We start from the raw sequence: 27,211 nt of genomic DNA, 5'->3' as shown, positions 1-27,211 counted from the left end.
CAGCTGGCTGCTGTGAGGACAAGGAAGAAACAAGGCCTAGAGGAGCTGCCTACGGGAAACATCAAGGTACAAAACTCTAGTAATATGGAATCTATGCAATGTAATGACAATAGAACTCTTGCAATATAATGACAACAGCCTACTGCTCTTGGTTTATAATCTCTTTATAATTTTATCTCCAAGCTTGTCTGAGTCAAAAGCATCACCCAGGCTCCTGGCCCCATGTATTGGTGTGGTGTGGCAAGGCTTTGGCAGCAGGGGATCTACAGGTGTGGCTGCTGTGAGAAGCTGGTGGAAGCTTCCTCTGCATCTGATGGAGCCAATTGCAGCTGGCTCCAAGATGGACCCACTGCTGGCCAAGATCAGCAGTCACAGCAGTAGCACCTCTGGGATAATGGATTTAAGAAGGGGGGAAAGCTGTGCAACAGCAACAGGAGGTAGAGAGGGGAGTGAGAATATGGGAGAGCAGCAGCTCTGCAGACTGCAGGATCAGTGCAGGAGAGGGAGAAGGTGCTGCAGGAGCAGAGGTTCCCCTGTGGCCATGGTGCAGACCATGGTGAGGCAGCTGTGGAGTGCCACAGTGGAGCAGAGACCCATGGGCAGCCCATGGAGGAGCCCAGCTGGAGCATGTGATGGCCTGGAGGAGGCTGTGAGCCCTTGCAAGGTCTGTGCAGGAGCAGGTTTGCTGTCAGGACTTGAGACCTCAGGGAGGGCCCACATTAGAGTAGGCTGTATTAGAGTAGTCTGTGCCTGAAGGACTGAAGTTTGTGGAGCACTGTGTCCTGGGGAACGGACATGTTGGAGAAGGGGGAGTGTGAGGAGCAATAGGCATGTGTGATGAACTGACTGTAGCTCCCATTCCCTATCCCCCTGCCCTGCAGGTAAGAATGAGGTAGAAAATCCAGGAGTGAAGTTAAGCCTTGGAAGAAGGAAGGCATGGGGGAAAGCTCTTTTAAAATGCAGTTTTTATTTTTCATTCCCTGCTCTTTATTTTGGTTCATGATAAATTGAACTGATTTCCCTAAGTCCAGTCTGTTTTGCCCATGATGATGGTTGCTGAGTTATCTCTCCCTGCATTTTACCCTGACCCGTGAGCCTTTCATTGTATCTTCTCCCCTGTCCAGCTGTGGAGAGGAGTTATGGAGCAGTGTTGATAGGCACCTGGCACGCAGGTGGCCCACCTCACTCCAAACTTGTGAATTTGTTGAGTTTGGTTGAGGCATCAGTACTGACTCTGTAGTACTAATCAGTAGAACAACATTTTTAAAGCAATAACAAGCCTTTGTTTCACTTTGTTCAATCTATATTATTCAGTTGTAGATTCAGAAGTAACTTACAAGATATAATTGTGGTAAATCCTTTATTGAAACAATTTAAAACTCAGGACATTTGATAATGTTGCTGTTTCTGGTGACATTTTGGAACAAGATGAATCAAAACAACGCAAACTCTAGAGTCTACTGCATTTTTCCACCAAGGACTTTTAGAATCCAAGTGTAATTCCTTGCATGCAACACACACCTTTCTCACCATGAAACTATGACAAAGTTTTTGAAATGATTTTCACAGTTTACCATATTTTTCTGTTTCTTCTTGAATATTTTCATGTAATTCAGTAACGCTAGACAAATGACAGTGACAAAGATCACAAATGGTGCTCTTGCTATTTTCTGTTTTGCTGTTTTCCCCGATTTTAGACCCTAGACTGGTCATTGAGAAGGACACATTGAAAGAGCTACACTTTTGAAGTTATTTTTCTCTATAGAAGAGTATATAAATCTTTTTGCTAAGGCAGATGTACTGACTGATATTCACTCTTGGCTTGTTGGTATATCTGGAGCAGCAGAAGCTGCACATGACCAGGCAGCTGCAGGGCAGGCACTCTTGAGCAACAGTGAGCAGCTTGACTTCAGTGTCAAACAGTTCATTGGCTGTATAACTCAAGAAAGTGAGTGGAATGTATGCCTGAATAACCACGGAGTCAAAACTTTGTAAAAGTGTAAAATTCACATTTATTGGAGTAAATGTCAAAAGACAGCAAATTTTAGAGTTCATATAACTTCCAGAAATAAAATAGCTTATAGAGATTACTCTACACATTGCACTTGAAGAAATTTATTTTGCTGAACTTAGGGAGAAAAAAATCAGCTTTTGTTTAATTGTATAGTCAAATATTAATCTAATGTATAATTGATAGGGAAAAGACTGAAGAAAGGAGATAAAATTAAATCAGTTGAAATATAGATATAATGTATTTCTTGTGGAAAGAAATGAAAAAAGGCTGTTTTCACCACTATTGGTGGTAGAATAATCTTACCCAGAAGAAAAATGTAGTCAATGATATTTGCATTACAATTAGCAAAAAAATTGCAAGAAATTAAATGATTCAACCAGCTTGCTCTGCATTAGATTCTTTGAGGATAAGATAAAATTAGGAAGCTACAGAGTAGTGTGAATTTCTTAGTGTCCTTCTTTTCATGCTTAGCATATATTAAATAGCCAAACAATCAAAATTGTCTACTCTCCTGTGTGCTTTTAGTTCATCAGCTTATTTTAAGCCTGTAAGCATACCTGGAAAAATTACTAGAAACCTTTTAGCTAGACTACTTGCATGTTTTACATTACTGTTGATTTGGCAATTGACTTCAATTATTATTCTTGTTACAATTTTCAGTGTAGAGTATAATCTGTTAATATTGCCTGCCTAATGTTACTGAAAGCTTGACTGTGTTTTTTTCAGTTTGTTCAATCACTGGTGAGACATTTCATTATGTTGTCTTTTGTTAGATTCAGAACTAAAAATGACTGACATGAAATGGCACATTTTTTTAATAAAAGATGTTAAAAGCTTGTACTTCTGTTTTTGAAAGTGAGTCCAAAAACTTACTGGATGTTCATTTAAAACTAAAATTCTATGACTGCAGTACCCCAAGTCCTAAGGCAGAACTTCTTTCTGTGGGAGCAATGCTGATAAATTGGTGGACTCCTTTGAGCTATAGTATGTGAGGTGAAACTTGTGTAAGTTTGTATTTTACCAAGTTCTAGTTCTTCTGTCACAGGGAGGAAAAAAAGGGTGTTTCCCCTCCTTGTCCCTTTTATCCTAGCTGGCAATTCATTTTATATAAGCAGTTGTTACATTTTAATCTAAAGAGAAGCAGCAGGAAGTGTGTTTAAAACTTCACATAAAATTTTCTTTTCAGATTACAAAAGAGCTCTTCAAAAGGCTTCAACAGGAAAAGAACTTACAAATGTACTTGTTAATTGGTTGTGGTAGAAATGAGTGCCTAATTTCTAATTGTAATATGTGTCACTTTAGCTTCTAACCTTTGCTTCCTGTTTCATTTTCTCGGCTAGATTAAAGAACTCTTAACTACCTACCTTTTTTCCTCTGTGAAGATACTTTCATAGAGTAATCAAGTTATTCCTGATATGTTCTGTTTAAGGAAGCAGCTTGAGCTCATTAGCTATTTAATTGTATAATAGATTCTTAGGTACTAAAATTTTATTTGTGTTTTTCTTTCAACATATTTCCTAATCCTTCAGAATCCATTTTGAGAAAGGAGCACTCAGCTGTTGAGGTCTCTCTGATGAGCTGCAAAAATGCATTGCAAGGTCTACCTCAGAGTATATATTAACATGATGTATTTTTAAAAAATATGTATGTTTTTATGTAGGTGTGTTTCTGTGTTTAGTCAAAGGTTTTAGTAGTCCTTTTTGTCTTGGCATTTCATGGATGACTTGACTTCCTGAGCATATTTTCATTGTTGGCCAGAGCACTAGTCCATTCTTTTCTCTATTTAGTCTGTATTTGTGTCTTTTGTTTGTAGGTATGTATGTAAATTCTGTGTTAGTTCAATTCACACAGTCCGTGGGGCTCTGTCCCTTGCAGAGCCCGGGATGACAGCTCTGGAGGTGACACACTCCAGCTGTGTGGTACACTGTGCACCATTTATCCCTGGGCAGCATTATTTCCTTGCCCATGTGGGCCAGGAGGCTGACATGGCATCTTCAGCTGTGGTACCAAGTCTTGACAACAAGGAAAGTAACAGTGCCTTGACTTCTCTAATAATTAATATAAACCTTTGGGGTTTTTCAGTTTTTACTTCCATGGGGAGCTTCTTAATACATAATCTCAGTAAATTCTGGATTTTTACTAGAAGATGATATAAAAGATCTTAGAGAACCCAAACTTTTGAGTGCTTCAGTAAAATGACATAAGCAGCAAGAAAACTGCTACTATTTTGGAATCTGGCCCTCAGCAAAATAATGCACTAAAGCAAATGAGAACACACAGTAAATGAGTTTCAACTACTGAGTGATGCACATATCATTGATCTGGTTTTTAAAGTGCCTCTATATTTTTCATAGTATTCCTAAAATTATGAATAAATTATGAAAACTATCACTATGTATAATGCAGTCACATCATGACTGCAAATCTTTAAACCCTAACACCACAGTTATCATCTAACTTGTCACATTTACTGTAATATATTCACCTTCAGCTGTGATTATGTGTAGAGACCTTTTGGAATTATGAAGTGAAAATGTAGCTACTGAAATATTGTATAATATTTGAAGTTCAAATATTGAGGGTTCTCTGTTTTCTTGCCTTGTACAGATTTCAGCAGTAATATGGCATATTTAATAATAGCATTTAATAACTCTACAATATGCTCCCTGCAGTACTGTGCAGCTCCTTATGAGCCGAGAAAATATGGAAGGCATTAAGTGAGTGAATCTTTCCTAACTGAACACCATTGCTGTGGGGCTAACATATTAAAACACATTAAACACATTGAAATTAATGAAGTACTGTCTATGTCCAGTGGGTCCTGTATTAAGATTTTTTAGGGACATATAGAGGTAGATGTACAGAAACTGTGAAAGAATAATAAACTTAGATTACTTGGATTAAAAACCAGATGGATTGCTACAAGCATAATTCCTGTGCTTTTTACCATGTCAGAAGAACTCTGTGTTCCTGCTCCTTCAATTTCAGTATTACAGTCTGCCTCCTGATTTTTGGCATAAAGCAGATAAACAGATTTCCTCCAAAGGAATTGGTCTAGTTTTGTCAGGGCAACACAGGAACTGTGGAATGTGTTGCATACTCCAGTATGTGTGCTGATGATATCTATGGCTGAGCTGTAAATGGTGTTTCCCTTCACTCCCAAGAGGGCTGAAAAAAGAAATATGTTTATTTTATATCAAAGTTTTGGTGGAAATACAACAGGTGGAGGCTGTCCTCACAGTAAAATGTTTTTTTTTTTTAAATATCAAATTAGGTAGGCTTTAGGCGTTTTGTTGTTTCTCAGTGTGTGTTACTCAGTCCATATACATAAAACTATTTTCTTTTCAGGTCTTGTTAGTCAGGAAAAGGTAGGTAAGAATACAGTTTATGTCAGAATTGAGAGTCCTGGGACTTCAGTATATAGGACAGTCTTTTGCAAATCTTTGTGGTTAAATCTCACAAGTCTGAGTAATCAGGTTTCCTCATGGCAGAAATAGCAGAAGTAAAGCCCTTAATGTGTTGTGAATAACTTTTTAAAAAAAACTTTACCAGAATTTGGAAGTGGTTTTTGGCACAAATTGGTGTGTTTAAAAAATTTCTTCTTGCATGTAGAAAAGCTTCAGACAAAAATTCCCAGATCTTCTCTAATGCAATTGTCCAGATGCATTGGCGATAGTGTCATATGTTTGTTGTGAAAGGGCAGTTGCATAGGTGAGCTTTTTTGATCACTGAACTTAAAAATTATTACTGAAGCAAGGAAGCACACAAAAGAAACTGGAGCATGGAAATATGATGGATAATTGCTAAGGATATACAAAGCAAATTCACTACAAAAACACTCAGGACATTAAAAACATTAATACATAGTAGATGATATGCACTAACTGGATGTATTTTTGTAAACTTGGGCTATCTGTTTTCTATTTTATTCAAAAAGCTACTAGCCTGGTCAGTGTGCTGTGCTGTCTTTGCAGTGCACTGTAACAGTACTTGGAACATGGTAGGTGATAAATCTTAAATCAGACTAGGAGCTAACAAAGCGTGGTTTCCTGCAAAATGCCTGCACAGTGTGTATGACCTGCAGTTCACCGATGGACCTCAGAAACCACGTGCAAACAATTCAGTGAGTAGGTACACTGACCATCTGATTTAAACATTGACTGATTTAATGGCTTTGCTTGTTTCAGCTTTCATAGGCCTAATTATGGGCATTATGCATAGCTGCATTTCCATCCTAATTATATGCTGGCTCAGTGATTTCTGATGGTTTAACTGCCAAATTCTAACCAGTGGCATAGGACTGCTCATTAAATAAAGCATTCTCAAATGGCTTGTTCTTTTAACTTTTCATTTGAAATTTAGGAATTCCAGAATCAAATAGTAGAATCCAAGTTTTTCTCTGTATTACCTGCTATCTGGGTCATATTTAAATCAAAAATAAAGCTATTTTCCATGGTATGGTGTGCTGGTGTGAAAGAGTGCAATTTTCAGTGTTAAGCTCAGTGACAGAACCTGTTTTTCTAGAAATGTTCTGACTCAACTTAATTTCAATTAGTATTTAATGTGTGGTTTTATGTCTGTGACACAGTGCAATTACTGCACATTAGATTTCATGACCTACAGAATTTGTCAGGATATCTGAGTGACTGAAGTAAAATCTCCTATGCACACACAAGTAGAATTAGTGAATTTAGGGAACCACCTTCACTTAGGAATCAATGAATATTTAATGAACATTTCTTAGTTTTAATTGCATATCAAACCACAACATTTGGGCTTTGTCCTTTTAGGCTTCCTAGACTTCTTCTCAGAGGACATAAAAACACTTGTCTTTTTTGAATTTAGCACTCCTTCTTTGTGTACCCTTGACTTTCCAAGGGTCTGACTGCAAGAATTTTGTTTCACTAGCTCTAAAGGAGCACTTGAGCTTGAATATTTCTACCAGACATCTGGACCTGAAACTTCTGCTAGATTTAGTACTTGGAACTAAAATAGTTTAATGAGTTTGAATATGTATAGATCCCAGTAAGTGAATAAAACTGCCAGAGAGAACACAATATCAGCCAGCAATCTGCAGGATTGGGTACTAACAGAGTTTTCTGGTGTCCACTTTTAATGACTTCAGATGCAAACAGATAGTGATTCTGTACTCTGTAGTTCCAACAATTAAAAGCCAATGCTGCTGAAGTGGATTCAACCTAGTGTCTACAAGCAAAAATACTTTCGAAGAGATTGAGCATCATAGATAAGTAAAAAGTTTACCATCAAGTACTTAATTCTTTAATAGAGCCTTGGTGTTATTGTTTTTCTTGTTTGGTTGGTTTTAACAGAAGAACCAAAAGAGGATACCCTCAGCAGGAGGTGGGTGCTGAAAACAATAAAGGACATATTTGTGACCTGAAAAACCAGAATATATTGATGACTTGGAAAAAATGTGGTTGTTTATGATTTTTTTACTCCTGATAAGAGACCAGAATTTTTATCTGAATATAATTTTCTATATTGTTCTTCACTAGGTTGGCAGTTGTTATTCCTTTGAAAATACTTATTTCTGAGAAAGCACTGCAGTTTGATATCACAAGTATAGACACAGATTCTTTCTGTTGAAAGAAAAACATTGTCAGCTTCAGTTACTTCACAATCCTTAATATGATGTCCATAAAAGCCTGGAATAGCTGTGACTGACTTTTTGTAGGTGTATGGTTATGTCAGTAAACAGTGTGCACTCATTCCTTCAATCCTTCCAGTTTATTCAGGGAAAAATGCTTTGGAAGGTGGGGTGTTTTCTGTTAGGTTTTTATTCCTTGTAGTAAGTAAATTCTGACATTTTATGTTGAAGTGCTGTATATTATCTTAGTTAACAGACTGCCCAATAAGTATGCGTTTGCATTATTAATTATTGCATTTTCATTCTTTTAATGAAATAATAAAATTTCTTGATAAAAGGTAAAAGAGATTACAGCATAAGAAGGCCCAGCTGAGTCACAGCAGTTGTCTGTCCAGCTTAATGTTCTCCAACTGAGAATAAGGAGAAGTGCTATTTGGGGAATAGCATGGGTTTTTTGGTTTTTTTTGTCCACGAACTGCATTTTCAAAGACATTGGCAAGTTAGATCTTTCTTGTCTTTTAACTTCTTTCTCTGTACTGTGAGGGTTGGGGTTTTGGGTTTTTCTTAGTTATAGTGTTATCCATTTAGTGAATAATAGTTTTGCAGTCATTCACTAGATACAGAAAATTTTGAAGTGTAAATGTGATGTTCGTTTTGTGTCATTGTCTCCAAATCAAGGAGTCTTAGCTTTCTTAATCCTTCACTGTAGGGCAGCTGCTGCGAACTTTTTTCTTTGTAGTTGCCCTTGTCTGAACTTCATTGAGTCCCCTGTTCTTTGGAGTGTAACTCAGCTGAGATGTGGAGTTGCATGTGCTGCTCTGGATAAGATGTTTTTAAGGTAAGTTTTTGGGGCAGTGGGGTGGTTTAAAATATATTCTTCTGAGTTACTTTTAATACCTTTCCTGAGGGATACTAGTGCTAAAATTGTTTCACTTGGAGTCCTGCTATATGTTGAACTGGTGGCATCAGAGAAATATCAATGATGACTCTAGAAAGTGTTTCTGATGTTGTTACTTTCAGTTCTGGACTTTTTATAGGGGTTTAGATTATTGTTTCTGTGCTTTCAGGAACTTGACAATTCATCTGTTGTCTTTTAGCATGCTCAATTTCACAGAATTCCTTAGCTTGTTTTTTACTTCAAGTTTTAGGTCTTTTGATGCAGTCTTTTCTTTGAAATCTTGTATCTGCAAATACAGGTGACTGCTTTTATGTGATACTGATTTTCCTGGCCAAAACCTTATTGAGTGTGAGAAATGCTGTTAGGCTCATGATGACGTTCATAATGCTGCTCCATGTCTGTGTATAAATAAAATATGAATAGGCAGCATACAGCTTGCTTTCCAGTTTTTTAATACTTCAGTGTGTGTGCAGCCAAGACATGTTTGTCAGTTTTTAAGTTAAATATTTTGGCAGATCATTGGTGGATGATAGTGAAGTGCTAATGTTGTATGGGTGAACTGATTCTGATAGAGCAGATAAGAGAAAGCTGCCTAAATTATTACTCTTGTCATTATTAGTACTTATTCTGGTAGCTCCCACAATACTCATGGCCCTGCTTGTAAAGATGGGAATACTTGTTCCCTTCTCCAAAGAGATCACAAGAAGTGCAAATAACAGATGAAAGTTGGAGGTATACTATAAACAGCTTAAAATTAAAATCAGCTGCCTGTCAGATTGTGATCATAAGGAAAGCAACACATGGGGAAAAAGAATTTAATAAAAACAGAAAAAGAAATTTGGAAATGTAAATACATAAAACTTATATTTCAACAATCTAATGGTAACTTCTCTACTCATTTATAAGCTTCTCTCCAGAGAAAAAGTTCTTTAATAAAAATAAGCATTCAAAGAGAATTTTTTTGATAGTTGAAAATGATCATTAAATTCAACCTAATTTTCTAAATCTATACTGGCCTCAAAGCACGCTAAAACCAGACTTCAGTGCAACAATACCCAACACTTTATGCAAGTTTCTACAGACCTTCACATTGAAAATTACATTCTCACTATTTCTGCATTTGTTTTCAAACTAATGTTCAATTCATCTTCTCTTTTGCTTATATGAAGTAATATAAATGGAATTAAACTGCTTTCTCCTGTCTGTAGCCATCTAAAGTAAAGCCATCTAGTTTGATCTCACCCTCTGTTATCTGCTTCTGATACATAGAGGTCTATTGCCATTCTCATGTGCTGCAGCTCCTGGTCTGGCTCTGGACAGGAGAGTGCAGACTTGTTTGGTGTCCCCTGTCCTGTGTGACAAGAGCTGAAAAGGCAGCTGGCATTCAGGCACCTGTCCTAATTCTCTCCACCAGACAGCTAAGAATTAATTTCTCTTGACCATAAAGTTAGCCAAATGAAATTATTTTGAAAATAAATCTTGTCATTTCAGGCTTTTTTTTTCTTCTCTGTTTTGGTGTTTTTTGCTGTATACAGGAAACAAAATATCTTTGTTCTTCTTGTCTTGTGTAGTTACAATGCATTTCACCAGTGAATCTTTTTTTTTTTTTATTAACTGTTTTAAATCCTACAGTTACTAGCATTTTATGAATTACTAAGTGCTAATTATAATCCATGAAAAGATATGAGTTTTTTGACATAATGTGAGCCAGATACCTAGATATATAAAAGACATAATTACTTTGTGAGTTTTGCCTTTCAAAGGAATATTTCCTACAAATTTTCTTGCATATTATCTGATGAATCAGTTCTGTAGTGTCAAGAAGTTAATACTATTCCCTGAAAGCTCATAAATAAAATTAGACTTGGATATAGTTAGTTTTTAATTAAGGATGTATATGATCTTCATTGCACCAGAATTGCTTTTTCCACATACCAAAAATTTAATCACTGACCAATTCCTAAATAACAAATAATGCAAGCTTGGTATCAAAGTATTGGTTATCTACTTGATAATTATTAGATAGTTAAATAAGAGCAATGTATCTTTCCTCAGATATTCAATTAAGATTTCCTAAAAGATTTATAAAAAAGCTCTAGTTAATCAGAAACTTTTTTAGAAATGTTGATAACCTTTGTTTTACAAATGGATCTGACAAAAGCCTTCTGTTCAGAGTTGTGCCACATGATTTGTGCTGGGTATCAGTGGATTTTAAAAAGATGTTCAAGCAGGCATATATAAATCCAGTATTTCTTTTTTCTGTAGAAAGCAAGGAAATTTATTACTATTACTATTAAATGCAGCATAAAAACAGTGGGAAAAAAAAAGCAGAAATGAAAGGACTTTGTATATACCAGTATAAGTAAAGGCTATTGCCTTTTTGTCTAAGGAGGGTAGTAGTGAGGAAGCAAATCAGAACTGATAAAAAAATATTATGGGGATAGGACCAGAAGGTTGGGAGGAAAAGCATAGATTGGATATTCTGAGCATCCAGGATATAAAAGGATGGTGACCACACCACCTGTAATGACTTAGAAAGTCATGGAGAACTGAGAAGCTGCCACTGAGGTGGGATAAATATATTGCTGATGGAAAGCATGAACCTAAATTTACAGCACTGTGCAAGAGTCCTAACTTTAAGTCTTGGTAGTATATGGAAACAGATACTGATTTTGTAAGCTCTCACAGCTTACTGAGTGATAGAATAAGGAAAGAATGAAGAATATCAGGCAAAAGTAACTTCTAAATCATCTAGTAAATAGCTAGATGATTTAGCTATTTGTTTTTTGAATAGTCAAAAAATAGTGATATAGGAAGCTTAATGTATGTAAAATCTAATGAAGTATTTGGGATAGTAAAAATTACTAATAGTGATTTGCAAAGTCTCATTGAAAAATATTTGTAAATTGGCTCAAATAACACAGAGGCTGAAAACTGTCCAAAGGACTTAACGCAAATAAAAGATAATGGTAAGCAGCAGTATTGAGCTGGGATGCGAAGGGCAAGAGGTGTGTACTGACATGTCATAGAGATCAATTTTATGTCTGATCTGATATAAAATTTTCATTAGTGATTAGCAAATTATATAGTCAGCATGTTAATGAGTTTCTTCAGATAAAGATGTGCTAAAAAGCAGCACAAGCCAATGAAGTTAGTTCAGAGATCTAGAGAGGTTAAAAAATGAAGAAGCTCTTTGATCCAAGAGGCTGCATAATTGAATATGTTGTGAAAAGTCTTTGAGACATAGATAATTGAGGGCTTTTTTTTTCTTATTATAAGCACACCTGTAGTTGGGATAACAAGAAAATAACTGTGTGCAAGTCCTGATCAAGAGGTGCCATACATCTGCAAATAGATGTGCCATCTCTGAGCCAGGCAAGAGGCAGATGGCAAATGCCTTGGTGTCCCCTCTGTAGTGTTGACTCATGAAGTAGGTTAGCATTTCCACAGTTGCTACCACATCCACAATGGCTAGTTCTTCTTTGCTTTCTGGCATCATCGACATTTTGTGTTTTCCAGTCACCTACAGACAGCAACATTAACTGGTATAACCAACATAAGCAGATTAGAATAAAATAAAAGCATGATCTATTATTTGTATTCATTTACGTGGACTTTTAGACTTAAGATGTTTCTCAATTTTGTTCATAACTTTCCACATGCTGCTGGTTATAGAGTAAACCCATGTCTACCACGTTCCTTTCAGTAGCTGTGTAATAATTGAATGTTAAGTTGTGTTGTCATGCAAAGCATTCATTTTAATCTTTAATGTATGTGAATGTGTATGCCTAGATTGTCAAATGCAGGAAATATAATAAATAGGAAATATATTAACTCTCTATTTAGGCACATACTGATTTATGGATGTGGCTTGGTGCATTTCAGACCTCTGAACCTCAATTCCCAGCACAGATGGGAATTGAGAGACTTTATCTACCTCACTGAGGATTGATAGCTAGGTATAAGATACACTGATGTTTGAGTCTTGACATTGTAATGTATTCCTTCATATACAGATTATCCTTATTGATATTATAAGACCAAAAAATAGGAAAAAAAGTCAGACTTGGAGGAAAAAGTAGGACTGTTCTTAATCTAAATGATGCTTGAAAATGATAGGATTAAAGATCCATTTTCTGTACTCAGTTAAGAAACACATTGACAGATGTTGCCCATAAATGATGGGGAAATAATCTTTCCTAAGTTACACAGCTAGGTATTTTCTTATTAAGCTATTTGGCTGGTGCTCTTTAGTCTGTGTAGCTTGCACTAAAAAGCTTAAAATTCAAGAAATCTTTGCATATTCAGACAAGGGATACAGAATGCAAAACACTTGAGCAGAGAGTGTTCGAGACATCTGGTCACGGATCAATCCTCAGTGCTGGTCCATGGATAAACTGGAGTAGCATTGGATATCCGGAAGAGGGCACTTGTGGCTCTCCAGTGTGTTTGCTCAACCCAAACCACTCTGCGCTACAAACCTTGTGATTGCGGGGGGAAAGGCTGGAGAGACTCTTGTCTGAAATGAGCCAAAGTGCTAATAAGCAATTATGGGCTTTGCACGGCATCAGTTGGGAGATTTGCTTGCAGGTTTCTGCTGTCAGTGGGCATATTTATCACACAAGCTGCTATCAAAAAAGAACAACACCTTTCAAGTGCTTTCAGAGCAGCAGCTGATGGCTGCAGAAAGCCACCCTTGTACCAAAAGGATTAAAAGCATTTTCTGCTAAAAGTTCAGCCCAACCTATTAGACTTAATAAGTATTTAGACAGTGACACTGGGCGTTTGAGGACAAGAAAAAAATCTATTTCTATATTTGTTGTACAGGAAAGAAAAAGAATAAAAAGTTGATAGAATGTTGTACTTGATGCAATATAATTCAGTATTTGAGGTTTTGCATGGAAAATAAAGATACAAAAAATTTGACTGGTAAAGTTTCAAAACTCCAGGTAATTATGCCTTTGAAACCAAAATAGGTGTTTGAGTATGATAAACAGAGGTGATCACATAGCATTGAAACCATGACACCTAAGTTCTAGTATATGAACTGAGCTGTCAAATGTGCTTTTGAAGAGTCAAATCAGGAAGACTGAGGTACTTTAACTTCTTTGCCGAATAAATGAGACATAAAATATGATAATTTTTAGGGGGATTTGTGTGATGTTAGAGGAATAAAACCTAATCTGAACTTTTCCCTCGTACAAGCACACTTGGTAGCAGAACAAATATTTTGAAAGTGCCTATGTTGCAAAAAAGTCATGTTTAGTACACAAAATTAAAGTTTTTTAAAAGTAATTCCCAACTAAAGAAATATATATTTAACTGGCAAAGTTCCCATGAGAAGTTACAACTCAACTGAATGTGTTACTGTGCAAAAGTCTGACCTCCAGTAAGCCCCTCTTCCAAGGGGCATTGAACCTTTCTAACTATATTTTCCTCCACTGTTTTCCTGGAATTACTGGGACTGACTTCTGACATATGTAAAATTGTGTCATATGTCACGTGCAGCATTCTGAAGGCTAGAGTTTAATGGTGCCCTGGGCTTGAGAAAAACATTTTTTAAAACTAATTGCAATGCCAAAAATGTGTTTGTGTTAGATACTTTGTTAAACTTTAGTGGAGTGTCGAGACAAGTCTTGAGAGGTAGAAAACAATTATTCCAACATGCATTGACAACATTTAGTTTCCAAAAAATGAGTGTCTTTTACAGTTATATCAGCTAAAACTTCTCTTTTTTGCTGTTGGTGAAGAGTGCCGAGTGAAAATGTGTGTGTGTGCTCTCTGTTGAGTGGATGTAGAGGGATGTGTAGCAGTGGCATCTCTTGGGTTTTTTATTAGCTACTGTTTTGCAAATTAGCCTTGCTGAATGATTAAATTGTATACATTTTTAGCAACTCTCCCTCCAGTTGCTATAGCAATGCTGCGGCTATCGTGTTGTGTGTGTCTGGGCTTTTGGGAAAAGATTGCGAGGCCAGCTGATGTGGTTTGAATGAAAGGGAGAAGCTATCTCACATAATTCTTTTGACAGTAAGGTTTGTTTTTTGTATCAATCAATGTTAGTTGAGAGAAAACTATTTTTCCTATAAATCTTCCCTTGTTTAGATTTTCCACTGGGATCTCAACACATCAAACTAATTGAATTGTACTAGATACAATTTGTAAAGCAGTATCATCAAATTCATTTCAGTTCTCTCTCTACACTGTATTTCTCACCAGTGCCCTCTTGAGTTCTTATTAAGTGAAATTTGATGAGCTGTGGTGATTGCAGGATCGCCTTCTTGATTCACAAAGAAGCTGCTGAGCAAAAATATTCTACAATGGATTACAAAAGTAATCCTCTAATTTCTGCCCCTCCAAAGACTGTGTATCTGTTCAGGTTGGCATGAATGAAAAAAGAAAAATGGCATTTTTTATTAACATATCTGTACAGTACCTGTGGTTGAGATGATCCTAGATTTAGACTGTCATATTCTTACTGCTGACTGAAAAATAATGAAAAGAAAATAGCTGCATGCATTCTCAGGAAATGAGAGACCTGGAAGATATGACTGATTTAAGTGTCTACTCCATTTAAGGGGGCAGGATTGTGATGTAGTACATCAGATGAGGTTTGTCATTCCCAAATTAAAACTTGTGCATTGAAGAGTACACACTAAAATTGCAAAAAATGGCTGTGTGAAATATCATGAGTATCTCTTCTATGACACGGGAAGGATGAGGAATCAAGGAGTGTGAGGGGGTGGGAAGGATGTCTATGCATATTGGTAATGTTTTACAGTTGAGAAAACTCATAAAGGTCTGGACTTGTACCTACTTTAAAACAAACAAACAAAAAACTAATGCCTTTAAAAGTGCCAGGTAGATGCCCATTATCATGCACTTAGTTTTTTAATTTTCTTGTGTTAAAGCCAAGAGGGTTGCTCATGATTAGTGTCTCTAGGTCCAGTAACACATGATAAAGAATGGTCAGAGGATTATTACAATATTGGTTATGCATTCTTGCTTGTTGTAGGCAGAAAGGTATTAAATTATTCCACTACATGTCAAATAGAAAGACTCCAGTTAAAACTGGTATAAATGTTTCAAGTTCTTCTGTCATTACAAGGAAGAAAACAAGAGAAAAAGAAAGTGTTAGCATATTTTGGACAGGAAATATGGTTCTAACCAAAGCATAATTTATTTTTCTCCATGTTTTCAGAGAATTAATTATTGGTGGACTCCTGACTGAATCTGGAATAAGCATGATTGTCCTTGGCCTATAATGTATATGATGAACACAGCTGGTATTAATTATGTCCCACAGCTATATTTTCTTCAGCTTGTGAGAACTATTTTTTCTGCTAGAATGTTGTCTGAATTTTTTCCAGCACAGACACTTGTAATGGTTGTTGCTAAATATATAAAAATTAATTAGTTGCATTTTTTGAGGGCTCTGGATGAGCATTTTTAAAGATTGTAAGGACAGCAGAAACATACTTAATGAAGGGTCTAATGCACAACACATGAGATTCATTTCAAGTCACATATAGTACTAAGGAACACAGAAAATTACTTCAGGCTATGGGAGCCTGATGAAGGAACAGACAATTTCACTAATTAAATGCTATTATTGGTGGAAGTGAGTATGTTGACAAAGCATACCTCATGATTATAAGGAGGGTAGACAGAGGCTGCTGTAAACACTGATACCACACATCTGACTTCTCTTATCCAAAACATGCACATATAACATGTCACCTACGTTGTTGTCATTTTCTCAAAAATATAGATTATCATTTTTTGCAATGACTTGCCTCATTTTTTAAAACTTTTTCAGATTCTCCTGTCAACTGATAGGCATTTAATTCTGCTAGAGGGTGCTGGGAGGTATGGGATGGCTAGAAGAATTTTTGTAGCCAGCTGAGTCATTATCTCTAAAGTATGTAGAAAATGCTTCATTCACAAAGCAAGTGTCCAGGTACTCCAAGATGCAGAGAATCAATTTTATTATACAGCTATAATAACATACTCTAACCTATTCAGTTAAGTAAATGTTTTCTTAACTGGTGCAAACTGTATCCTCTCAACTCTAATAAATTTTATTTATTCTTTAGTATCCCTTTGGCATATTGATTCAATGAATAGGACCTACAGTAGCAGCAAAACTGGTGTGCATAAGGAGGTCTTTGGTTTTATCTCTTTTGCAGTCTGACACTATACACTGCCATCTCCAATAAATTTATTCTTCCATCACGTATGCACCTCAGGCACTCACGGTAGGTTTCCTTCTTCCACCCCTACCATACTGTTTCCTCTCTTAATTTGACTTCAGGCTCTTTTCACTAGCTTTGTTCTCTCTGCTTGTCTCTCTTAATACAAAACACATCATGATTTCCTATAATCTGAGAACTTTGAATCTTAATTACTCCATATGTCTCTCCCTATATTTATTCCCTTTCAGCGCTTCTTGCTTTGCTTCTGTGAATTTCATTATTTGCCTTTCAGTCTGGCTTTAGACTGAATTCTAACAAGAGCATAGTAGTAAGCGCTCACTAGAAATGCTACTGAATAAACAGCCCAATTTAATGTCAGGACTTCTTATCTGGTGGTTCTGGTTCTGATAAAAATTCAGCAATTACCTCTGAGCAACCAGTTAATTCCTCCTGTGCTTCTCTTCTCAATTCTTCAATTATTTTGTCTATCTTCTCTTAATAGAGTGATTTGGAGAGAATTACTTGCATAGAGTTAGCAGAAATGGAATCATGCAAGTGCGGAGTGTTAGAGGTTGCAAGGGGCCTCTGAAGCTCTCTTATTCCCACGCCCTGCTTAAAGCTGGCCCAGTCATCTCAGTTTGTTCACTGAGTTTTGAATATATCCAAGGACACAGATTGTATATCCTCTCCGGGCAACCAGTCTCATTTTTTGGGTGTTTCTCTAGGTGTGTTTACCTCTAAGGATATTGGTACTGAGAGCTTGTGCTTTTCTATTTTCCAGGGATCTTCTTCTTGGAATCTAATATTCTTCATTGCTAGAAAGAAACTTTATATTTGAACTGAAGTTTGCTACTCAAGAAAATTCTTTTTGTCAGAGGACAGATTAAATTAAAATTGTTCTTAGGTTTAGAAAGAAATTTTCTTATGAAACATTTCTAAGCCTCTTATTAACAAGTTAAATGTAAAATAATATTAAACTGTCCTGATTGTTTTGTCCACTGGATGATAATTAAATGTGTTTTTTCACAAAAACCACATTATTGCTTTTGTATCAAGTATGTGTATGGTTTTGAGAATTCAGCAATTGTTTTTGTTGACACCAAAGTGAACAGTATGACAGCTGCATTTTCAGATGTTGAATCACAAATTCTCTGATTTCTAAATGTGCATTACAGGTAGCTCTTGAAGTCAGTACTGATTAAGGTGCCAGAATACCTCTCAGAGTAAGAATAAAATCAAGATGCCAGAAGAATATGGGAAAATATTGTATGCTTGAATATGACAGCATTTTATCATAGCTGATAAAAATGCCTGTAAATTTACCTATCATACTAAAACATGCAATCTATAACTGCAGCCATTACAATGGGATGGGCTCAGTGCAAGTGCTATGCAACTCCCAGTTCTGTAACCCTGGGGAAATAGATGGACGCTGCCATTGTGTTATTATTGTTGTATGACTAAGATTCTGTTTCCTGTCTGTGCCTGTTTAAATACAGCCTTCAGAACTGAAAACTGAGCTCTGTTCAAGAGTTTCTTAGGGCTGATTTGTAGACATATACAGTTTAGAATTATGAAGGAGGAAAGATAATCTGATTGAACAGTAAAAGTATGTAGACCAGGATATCCTCATGTCTCCCTCTTTCAGTCTGAAATGGTATTAGTTTGACTTGCTTTTAAACTCAAAATAAAGCTAGAAATTTCCTTTGGATTAATTATGTTCTTCCCAGTATCTCTTAATCCTACTTAGTCTTTCTCCTTGATCAGTTTTTAAAGATTTGAGTGATTAATCCTACCTGTCCCAAGAAAGAGCTAAGAAGAGAGACTTTATTTTTCATAGTTGCCACACTTCCCAGAAGTAACACAATTTGGAAGCAATTTGTGGAGAGGTAGTGGTTTTCTCCACTTGGTTATTTTGGGTTTTTTTTTGTGTCTCGAGGCAAATCTGAGCATTAAGAGTTACTTCCATCCCATTTGTCTATTCCATGCTTCCCTTTTTGATTTGAGTGATGATCTTGGTGAATATTCAGAGCATTCAGCTGTATGCCTGCCATCTGCTTCTTGACAGAGTTGCTTGTCTGTGCCTGCCACATAGGAAGGGCTTTTCCTCAAAATCTATCACTTGATGCTGACATTTTAAAGAAGCTTACCCCAGTACCTTGGTCTTTCAAATCAGTCTCAGGTTGATGTACACACAGTTTAATAAAATTTACAAAGTTATAAAACAATCTTCTCTATTAGTTAGCCTTATATGGAGCCACTTTTAAAACTAGACAAGACTAATGTCACAACACAAAAAGTTTCCAACAATATAAAAGAAAACTTGGATTACAGAGGTGGCAGGTGGAAAATATTGTCAACAAATGTAATCATAAAGCAGCATAACAACTCCAAATTATATTTAACAGCAGTTCATTTTCATCTTAGCACTTCTCTTCCAACTATCTCAAGGAAGGTTTTGGTTTTTAAAGTTACAGAAAATAACATGCCTATTCCTCTTAGACTGTCTGACACTGTTATATCAAAGCAGTATGAATATCTAGCCCTTTGTTTCACAGTTCTGAGTATCTTTTATCCCTTTTTGCTCCAGATAAAATGTGCTCTGCCTTTTCTTCTTAAGCTTAAGAAATGTAATTGAATTTTTATGAATGTTCTTGATTTATATACCTTTATGAAAGTTGTTTTGTTAACTCCTGTTTTCACCGGTTTTCTTCTGAGTTACTTCTGTTGACAGTAAGGGCCCTTTGCCTTCAGGAAATAGTTGTGGAATAACTGAAGACCACTGAGGTTTTATAAAGCATGAATTTGAAGTAGCACCTCAGTAAGTACTGAAATTTGGTTTTGTGTTGCCTCAGAGGAAACAATAAATTTTAATACATCTCCTTTAGGCCAAATAATTATGCTTAATAAATTACTTCCAGGCTATACCCTGGGCTTTGGAGATCTTCCAGTCTCCTTTGACTTGGGTCCATTTGATGTGCCCAGTCTGGTGAGGCACTGGGTCAGTATAGCTGCAGGATGTGATAAATGCTTGGAATGTGCTTATAGTACTGGCCATACCAATGACTATATGGCAATATGTTGTGCCATGGCTTCAGCCTTGCTGTATATTTTATACTGTGATCTTCTGTGTTCTTACTCCTTTGGAAAACAAAGGGGACCATGGTGCTGATGAAATCCATAACAGAGCTGGAAAATCTTGAACTGTCAGTAGAGCATTTTGGTTTAATAGCCCATGCCTCTTCCTCTACAGAGCTTATAGGCATAAATATTCAGAATTTCTAACCTGATTGTGTCAAAGATACTTTAACTAACATAAAACCAGGAAAAAGATGAGATGCAGTTGAGCCAGGAGAAAAACTAAACCATAAAAAACTACCCTATCTCCTTCATTAAAATGATACCTGCCTCCTTAAAAGTCTTTTGAAATGTTAACAGAAACCCTTCTACATTCACTTCCACAAGAGATGGGATGGAAGTAAAAGCAGAGTCAGGACCCCAAATCCTGCAGATTCCTGAACAAGTGATCCAATACGCAGTTGACAGTCTGGTTTATCTCTGCAGAAAAAAGCAGCAAAATATAATTATTTTTTCTTATGCTCATCCTTGTCCAAGAAAGAGAGCTGGGAACAAAGGATCCCAAAGAACATATTTCTTTGGATGTGAGCTGTATATATAATAAATTTGAAGTAGCATTTTTATGCCTTGCCTAATTACTTACTTGAGTTATGCTTCAGTAACTTTAGAACAGCTATTTAACTGTTTTTAGTTTAATTGCTGAGAGTAGCATTTAAATCTCTCTCACTTCAGTACCAGCATTCATCACAGTCAAATTATATAGAATTATTATTTGTGAAAGAACAAACATATTTTTCCCTATGCAGTTCTTTTAGGTGCCTTGGATAGCACTGATCTAGAGTTTCTTGAAAAACTGTTAATTATCTCAGTTTTATTATTCTAGTTACAATCTTAATTTTAATGCAATAAGATTTAAAAATTAGGCAGATTTAGAAATAGTTAATTATTTCTTTGACTCTAAAGTACTGGAAGGCAGAAGTTCTGTTCTATCTGTGTGAGTACTGAGATAGCCACTGCAATAAATCTAAAAGTTTAGCTGTTACTTTGCCTCTGGGCTCTTGAATGTGTAACCATATAACTTTGAAGTTATCTTTAAGTACTTCTCGGTGAATTTGCAATGTGGGGTTGTTTTAAATGCATGGGAGAAAGGTGGAATAAAGGTGTGTGTGTATGTGTACATGTGAGTGAGCATATAGATGTATATGTAGAAATGCAAATTAACTGAGCACCAATGACACAGCCTCTTTCAAAATCTTCTGGAGGTCTGAGTGATATGTTTTATCCCCAAAGTTTAGAGAAAAAATGTGGGTTTGTACTCTAAGCTTTCATCCAATATTCTTGTCATCTTTTCTCAGCAATCTGTAATGCAAGAACAGGCTGAATGCTTGGATAGCTGCATCTAGTTTCAGGGGATTTTTGTTGTTTGGTTTTGGTTTTTTTTTGAGATGACGGTGTTTATTTTTTCCCATTTTTACTCATTTTATTGGTTCTCAAAAACTTGAATTGATAAGTTGCTGAAATTTCAAAATAGGAAATGGATTTTTTTTTATTCTCTGGAAGATATATAAATAAATGTGCTAGCCTTTATGAAATAAACAAATAATGTATGTTCATCATTTTGTGTGAAAGTTAGATGAATCATTAAGCTAAAATCATATTTCTGCAGCACAGGATAAAAGGGTCTTATCTTCTCCACAGGTGTTGCAAGTTGACATAAACATTTCTTCCAAACTTCTGGCTTCCTGGGAATCAACAGTGCATGTGTAATGCATGATTTTTTTTATTTACACAGTTATATTTAAAAAAAAAGAGCATGGTAGTAAGCGCTCACTAGAAATACTTCTAGCTTTGTAGGAAATAGGAAAAGACAATTGACAATTTTGAGAAAATTAGTATAATTTTCAGATTTTCTTCCTGAAAACTCAATTATTTTTGGAGCAATGTAACAGGTGTATAGCCACTGCATGTCCTAAGATATGATGGACAGAGCATTCAAGTAAATCAGTCCATTCATGTACTTCTGCAGATGTGTTGATTTTCAGGAGAAAAAATTATATTTAGTAAAAAACACAGCATCTGTCTTATTTCACTCTTATTAGGCTTATAATCCAAACACTTTCGACAGTCAATTGTGTTATTTAGAATAAATGATGCAAAGCCTTACAGATGCTTGAACATATCAGTCTTCAAATTATACACATATCTAATGATATATAAAAATTACAATCCAGACTATTCCCCATGATGTAGTGAGGTGGAGATGTGAGACTTGTTCTTTCTTTATTATGAATGTTCTTAAGCATGACATTCAGGGATAACAGTGGTAACAACCTTAATCTGTAATGGACTTATTTTCCTCCATTATCTTTTGTTGGGGGCCTTGCGTAGGGAAGAGAAAACAATATTGCTGTGAGATATGAAGGCTACCAGAGAGTGAGCAAGGAGATTGAAGTAGACAGGAAGGAAAAAATTATTAAATTGAAGAGTGGGAAAAGAGGTGTTTTGTTGTTGTTTCTTTGTTGGTTTTTGTGGGTTTTACTTCTATAAGACTGAAGTGGGAGATATCTGACAGGGACACAAAAGGAGAACCATGTTACCAGTGACAGATGTTTAAGGATGAAATTGAGCTGGAATCATAAGGTAATGCTGACCTACTTTTTTGTGTGTGTAAATATTCTGTGTGAAAATACAGTGGCATTTTCTCTGTATGCCACTTTTAAAAACATTTACTTTTTTTTTTTTTTTTTTTTTTTTTAAATAGTACCTTAGACCTGTTTCCCACATAGAAAAGCTCATAAAGTCACAAGTGGTGTTTTCCTCAGGCAGTTTTCAACTTTGGGAGTACCAAACATCTTAATGTGCTTCTAAGAAATACTTTCCCACCCCCCACCAAATAGTAAAATGCATTTCAGAAAGAATGAAATAGGACACCATTTCAGTGTAACTTTCTAGTGGTGTGCTCTCTAGCCAAAAGCACTTCGTGGTAAATTATTGCTTTATAGTATAGAAAACCCAAGTGAAGAGAAGACTACAGATTTCACATTGGAAGGTACCTGACTTCCTTTGGAGTCCCAGAAGTGAAACTAGCTATGAAATTTGCCAAAAACATTGACTTTCAGGTCTGATTCACCCTATGAATCTTCTGCTTTCTTTACTTTTTTTTATGCACCCGTGACTTCAGGTAACTGAGGCAGGCAAGTGCAAAGAAAAGCCTTGTGAGACAAATTTGGATGATCGCAGGAAGAAATAATATGACAGAACTAGAGACAGATGAGAGAGAGAAATGGTGGCAGTTTTCCTTACAAAAGCTGAAGTACAGTGAGAGAACTGTGAGGAGATCTTGTGAACACTGAGAGAGCTGTGAGGTCTTGAACCCAGCCTAGGAAAAACATGAGGATGAAATGGGAGACTGATTCCGACTGCTCTGGAGAGCACTGCCAATAGGTAGTTTGACAGCCAATACTTGTCTGTTCTTTGGAGACTATTTTTGACGTCTGTGAATGAATGTTGCTTGCTCCACCTCCTGTGCTAGTCTGTGATGATATCTTGCTGTTTCCAGAGAATCCTCTCTATACTCATGCAACAGCTTTGAAATGGATTTTAATGCCTCAGTTCTGGTGCCAAGCTCAGCAGGCATCTCAGAAGATGCAATAGATGGAATGTTACTTTAATTTCTGAAATGCACACTGAGCAAATTTGGCTATGATGTTATTTATGGTATCTTTCACCTCTTAAGCACCTGGTTATGCAGGCTTACCCTTTGTCAAAGGTTTTGTGTGCTGGCCTGTGTCAATATGAATATGTGAAACTCTTGCTTGGTTGAAGTTAATGGAAGTTTGCTGGAATTTCATTTGGATTCTCATGTTGCTCCTAATGTTTTGTGTCTTTCAAAAATAAATAGATTAAAAAAAAACCCCAAAAAATCAAGTAAGGCTTCATATTCACCTAGTAAGCAACTTCATGTTTTGGGTTTATTCATTGTCATAGGCTCTCACCAAAGTGACAAGTTATATTAAAATTTTAAGCTAGTAGCTCAGGAAACTTCTGTATGAGGCCTCTGGCACTGTAAGAACATGCCTGTGCATGGATCTGCCAGCATGTATCTACATTGCACATTAAAACCTCTATTTAAAGGGCAAACTGAGCCATTTAATACCATTCTAGATATTTTCCACCTGTAACAGTGGAATTGCTCTGCAAGCATTGAAACTTTTTACTCATACAAAGGAGAAAATTTGTGGTTTTTTTGCTCTCTGGGTTCTTCTCTATGACAGCAATTAAAGACTTTCTATTAGCTACGTGTTAGGCATCTAACGTGTTTTCTAGCTAACGGATATGGATAATAGACGAAATGTTACACTAATAGCTGCAGAAGTATTCACGTTCAGGTCTTTAGTTTTCAGGTTAAACTTTCTGCAGTTGTACTTTTTAACTAGATTTGTCTTGCTTTTTGGTACAAATATTAATTACATCTTTCCAAATATATTTGACTTTGAAAACAAAACAAGCAATCTGACTCCCTCCCTCCAGGCTGCTAATCTAACCTAAGATTAAGATGTCTAAAGCAAATCCAGAATCATCAGAAGTTATTTTGCATTATATTTCTTTTAGCAGTTAAGCATGGCTTTAGCATGGCTTTAATTGCAGGAAAAAAATGCACTTGTATGTTGTATTTTCCATCTTAAATGTCAGTTTGTTAGTTTACATTCAAATATATGCTATTTGCATATATGCATGTATAAATGAATTTATAGATTCTATCATTAGAGTGTCTTCCAAAATATTAAATTATAAGTAAGATATTTTTCTTTAGCTTTTAATTGCAAAAAGGCTGATTTCTGAGATCAATTAGGAGAGAGTCAGCTGGCAGCAGAATAAGTCATATTCTCCTGGGACATTGTGAGACTGTTCATTCCTATTTTCAGGTCCAAGTTTTCAAACCCAGAGACTGGAAGTTCAGTTTACTCTGTGGCTGGAAAGAAGCCCTACTCTGTTCTGTGAGTAGACAAGTGTTTCATCTTTCTGTGGGACACTTTCATTATAAGAGAGAGCTTGTATCTTTTTAAAGACCTTTAGCAGTTATGAGGTCACTTGGTTTGTAAAAGTCATGCTCTCTCCTTTGTGTTGCACCTGGTAGAAGTGAAAAAGGAAATTTTGCAGAGACTTAAGCTCTTATCAAATTCAGTAATTTTTTTATGTGGGTCATCCCATCTTCCCCTTGCTCCCTTTTTAGTCTTCTCAGTATGAGTGTTAGCATCCTTTTTGTTGAGGGAAGAGAGTGATGAGACCATAAAGATAGCACTTAAAAGTAGCATCAGTCAAGTAAACAGAGAAACTTCGTTACAGTCCTTTTTAAGAAGAGAAGTGAATAAATTCTGTTTGAATGTGTTGTTTTTTGTAGTGTCTTCTAATCTATATTGTTTAAATAGGCAGAATCTGGACCCACTAAAAACCTGAAAATATTTTCTCCAATTTTTGTTCATGATATCTTCACATTTTGACATAATTGTGTACAGGCTTCTACATGCAGGTTGAATAAATATGACAGTTGCTGCTTCTTAAAAGAAATAATCTATCAACTTTGTATAATTGCATTTTTCACAGTTCTGTCAACTGGGAACAGTCTTTGACTAATAAGTAGTGCTCAGATTTAACTCAAGATGCATTTACCACTAAAACTGGAAACTCTTATCTGAATAAAGAAAATAAACAGTTTATGCAAGAAGGTGCTGTGGTGCTTTAATTCATTAATTAGTTAAAGGATAGTAGTCCTGGTTTTGGTGGGGACAGAGATAATTTCTTCTCAGTGGCTGGTACACAGTGCTGCATTTTGCATTCATTATGAGAATAATGTTGATAACACAGGGATGTTTTGGTTGTGTCTGAGGAGTATTTGCCCTAAACCAATGACTATTTTATTTTTTTTTACTCTCATGTTCAGCCACTGAGGATGTGCACAAGAAAGCTGAGGGGGGAGCACAGCAAGGACAGGTGACCTGAACTGGCCAGAGGGATATTCCATAACATACAACATCATGCCCAGTGTATAAAGAGGGGAGTTACCTGAAAGAGGGATGGGCTTTGGCATTGCTCAGTGAGTGATTAGCCAATTGTACTGTACATCACTTTCTTTCTTGGGTTTTATTTATTATTGTTATTACTATTACTGTTGTGTACTATTATAATATTTTACTTTGTTGCAACTATTAAGCTTTTTTTTACTTACAGGCTTTATTTCTGTTTTTCCTCCCCATTACACTTGATGGGGGGGTGAGTGAGGGGTGCCTGGTGCTTAGTTGCCATTGGGGCTTAAATCATGACATAAGCAAAAGAAGCAGTCTTTGGTTTTGCAGTGACCAGTCTGACAGCATTGCAGGAGCTTTAGATTTTAGCTTCTGCTTATTACATTGTTAGTGCTGAAAGATAGCTCTGTAGTTTGCATTTTGTTGGAATAATACTCCTTTGCAGAAGAGAAAAATGAAAATACAAATTCCATCTATAAATAGACCATGAAAACTGGAAAATCTTCCCTCCAATGTATGCCTGTGGGAAAATGAAAGATTACTCTTTTGAGAAGCTGACATTATATATATCAAAAGAATAAATGTCTCATTATCATTTTTATATGGCTGCAATATATTGATTTTTTTTTCTCTAATCAAACTTGAATAATAGATGCTTCCTGGATGTTAAAGATGAAAATTTGTTTTTGTGGGACAAATACTGATACTTGCCTCTGACTGAAGCCATAGGCAAGTTCCTGCAGTGTAAGGTCTAAATTTTGCTTTCCTGTTTTTATTTTTATCCTAAGGGTCATAATCCTAACTTCTTAAGGAGAAATTCCCTGTACACATTTAGATCACCAGTGTATAGTTATATACAGTTATATACCAGTGTGCTTGATGCTCTCTAAATTACTCTTGCTATGACTTCTGGCCAAAGAGAAGCAATATAGTTACTGGTGATGTAGATGCCAGTTATAGCCCTCCTGCAGAGAGATCTGAGGAGGGGAACCACTGAAATAGTCAGATGAAGTAGAAATAGTATGCCATAATTGGCATCAAAGAATGCCATAATTGCCTAAGGAAAGACTGACAAACTGGTCAACTATTTCAGAACTAAGTGTTCTCTTTAATTGTTTTATTGAAGCTGATCAGCCTCAATAAAAATATGGGAAAGTATGTATGTCAAATCAAATCTGCGTGGTCCTTTGATGTTTGAATAAATGGTAGTGCTACTGCGGTTATCTTTGTCAGAGGCACAGTTATCAAAGAGGAAAAGATGTGCAAGTGTGTGCAAGCTGCCTGCTGTGTTAGGGTCCAGCTTCAGCATGACCAAGATTGTGTGCTGGACAAGGAATTGTACTCACTCACTATTGTTGTGTCCTAATTACAATTGCATCTCACTCATGGCAAAACCAT

At 36.1% G+C, this 27,211-nt stretch overlaps 1 long non-coding RNA gene across 3 annotated transcripts; it reads left to right on the top strand.

Moving 5' to 3' along the window:
- Window positions 1–26,414, top strand: LOC132072660 (uncharacterized). 3 transcript variants are annotated; one of them, XR_009418364.1, is made up of 4 exons: window positions 1–66; window positions 8,332–8,460; window positions 24,716–24,787; window positions 25,732–26,414. It is a non-coding gene; the product is annotated as an uncharacterized LOC132072660 (long non-coding RNA). The 3 variants fall into 3 exon arrangements; XR_009418365.1 differs by having other exon boundaries at window positions 23–66; window positions 8,362–8,460; XR_009418366.1 differs by lacking the exon at window positions 8,332–8,460 and having other exon boundaries at window positions 4–66.
- The last annotated feature ends 797 nt before the right edge of the window (window positions 26,415–27,211 follow it).

This window comes from Ammospiza nelsoni, chromosome 4, assembly GCF_027579445.1.
Source record: "Ammospiza nelsoni isolate bAmmNel1 chromosome 4, bAmmNel1.pri, whole genome shotgun sequence".
NCBI classification, from domain to species: domain Eukaryota; kingdom Metazoa; phylum Chordata; class Aves; order Passeriformes; family Passerellidae; genus Ammospiza; species Ammospiza nelsoni.
Note: the sequence above shows the minus strand (reverse complement) of the source record. Positions and strands in the feature narration are given on the sequence as shown.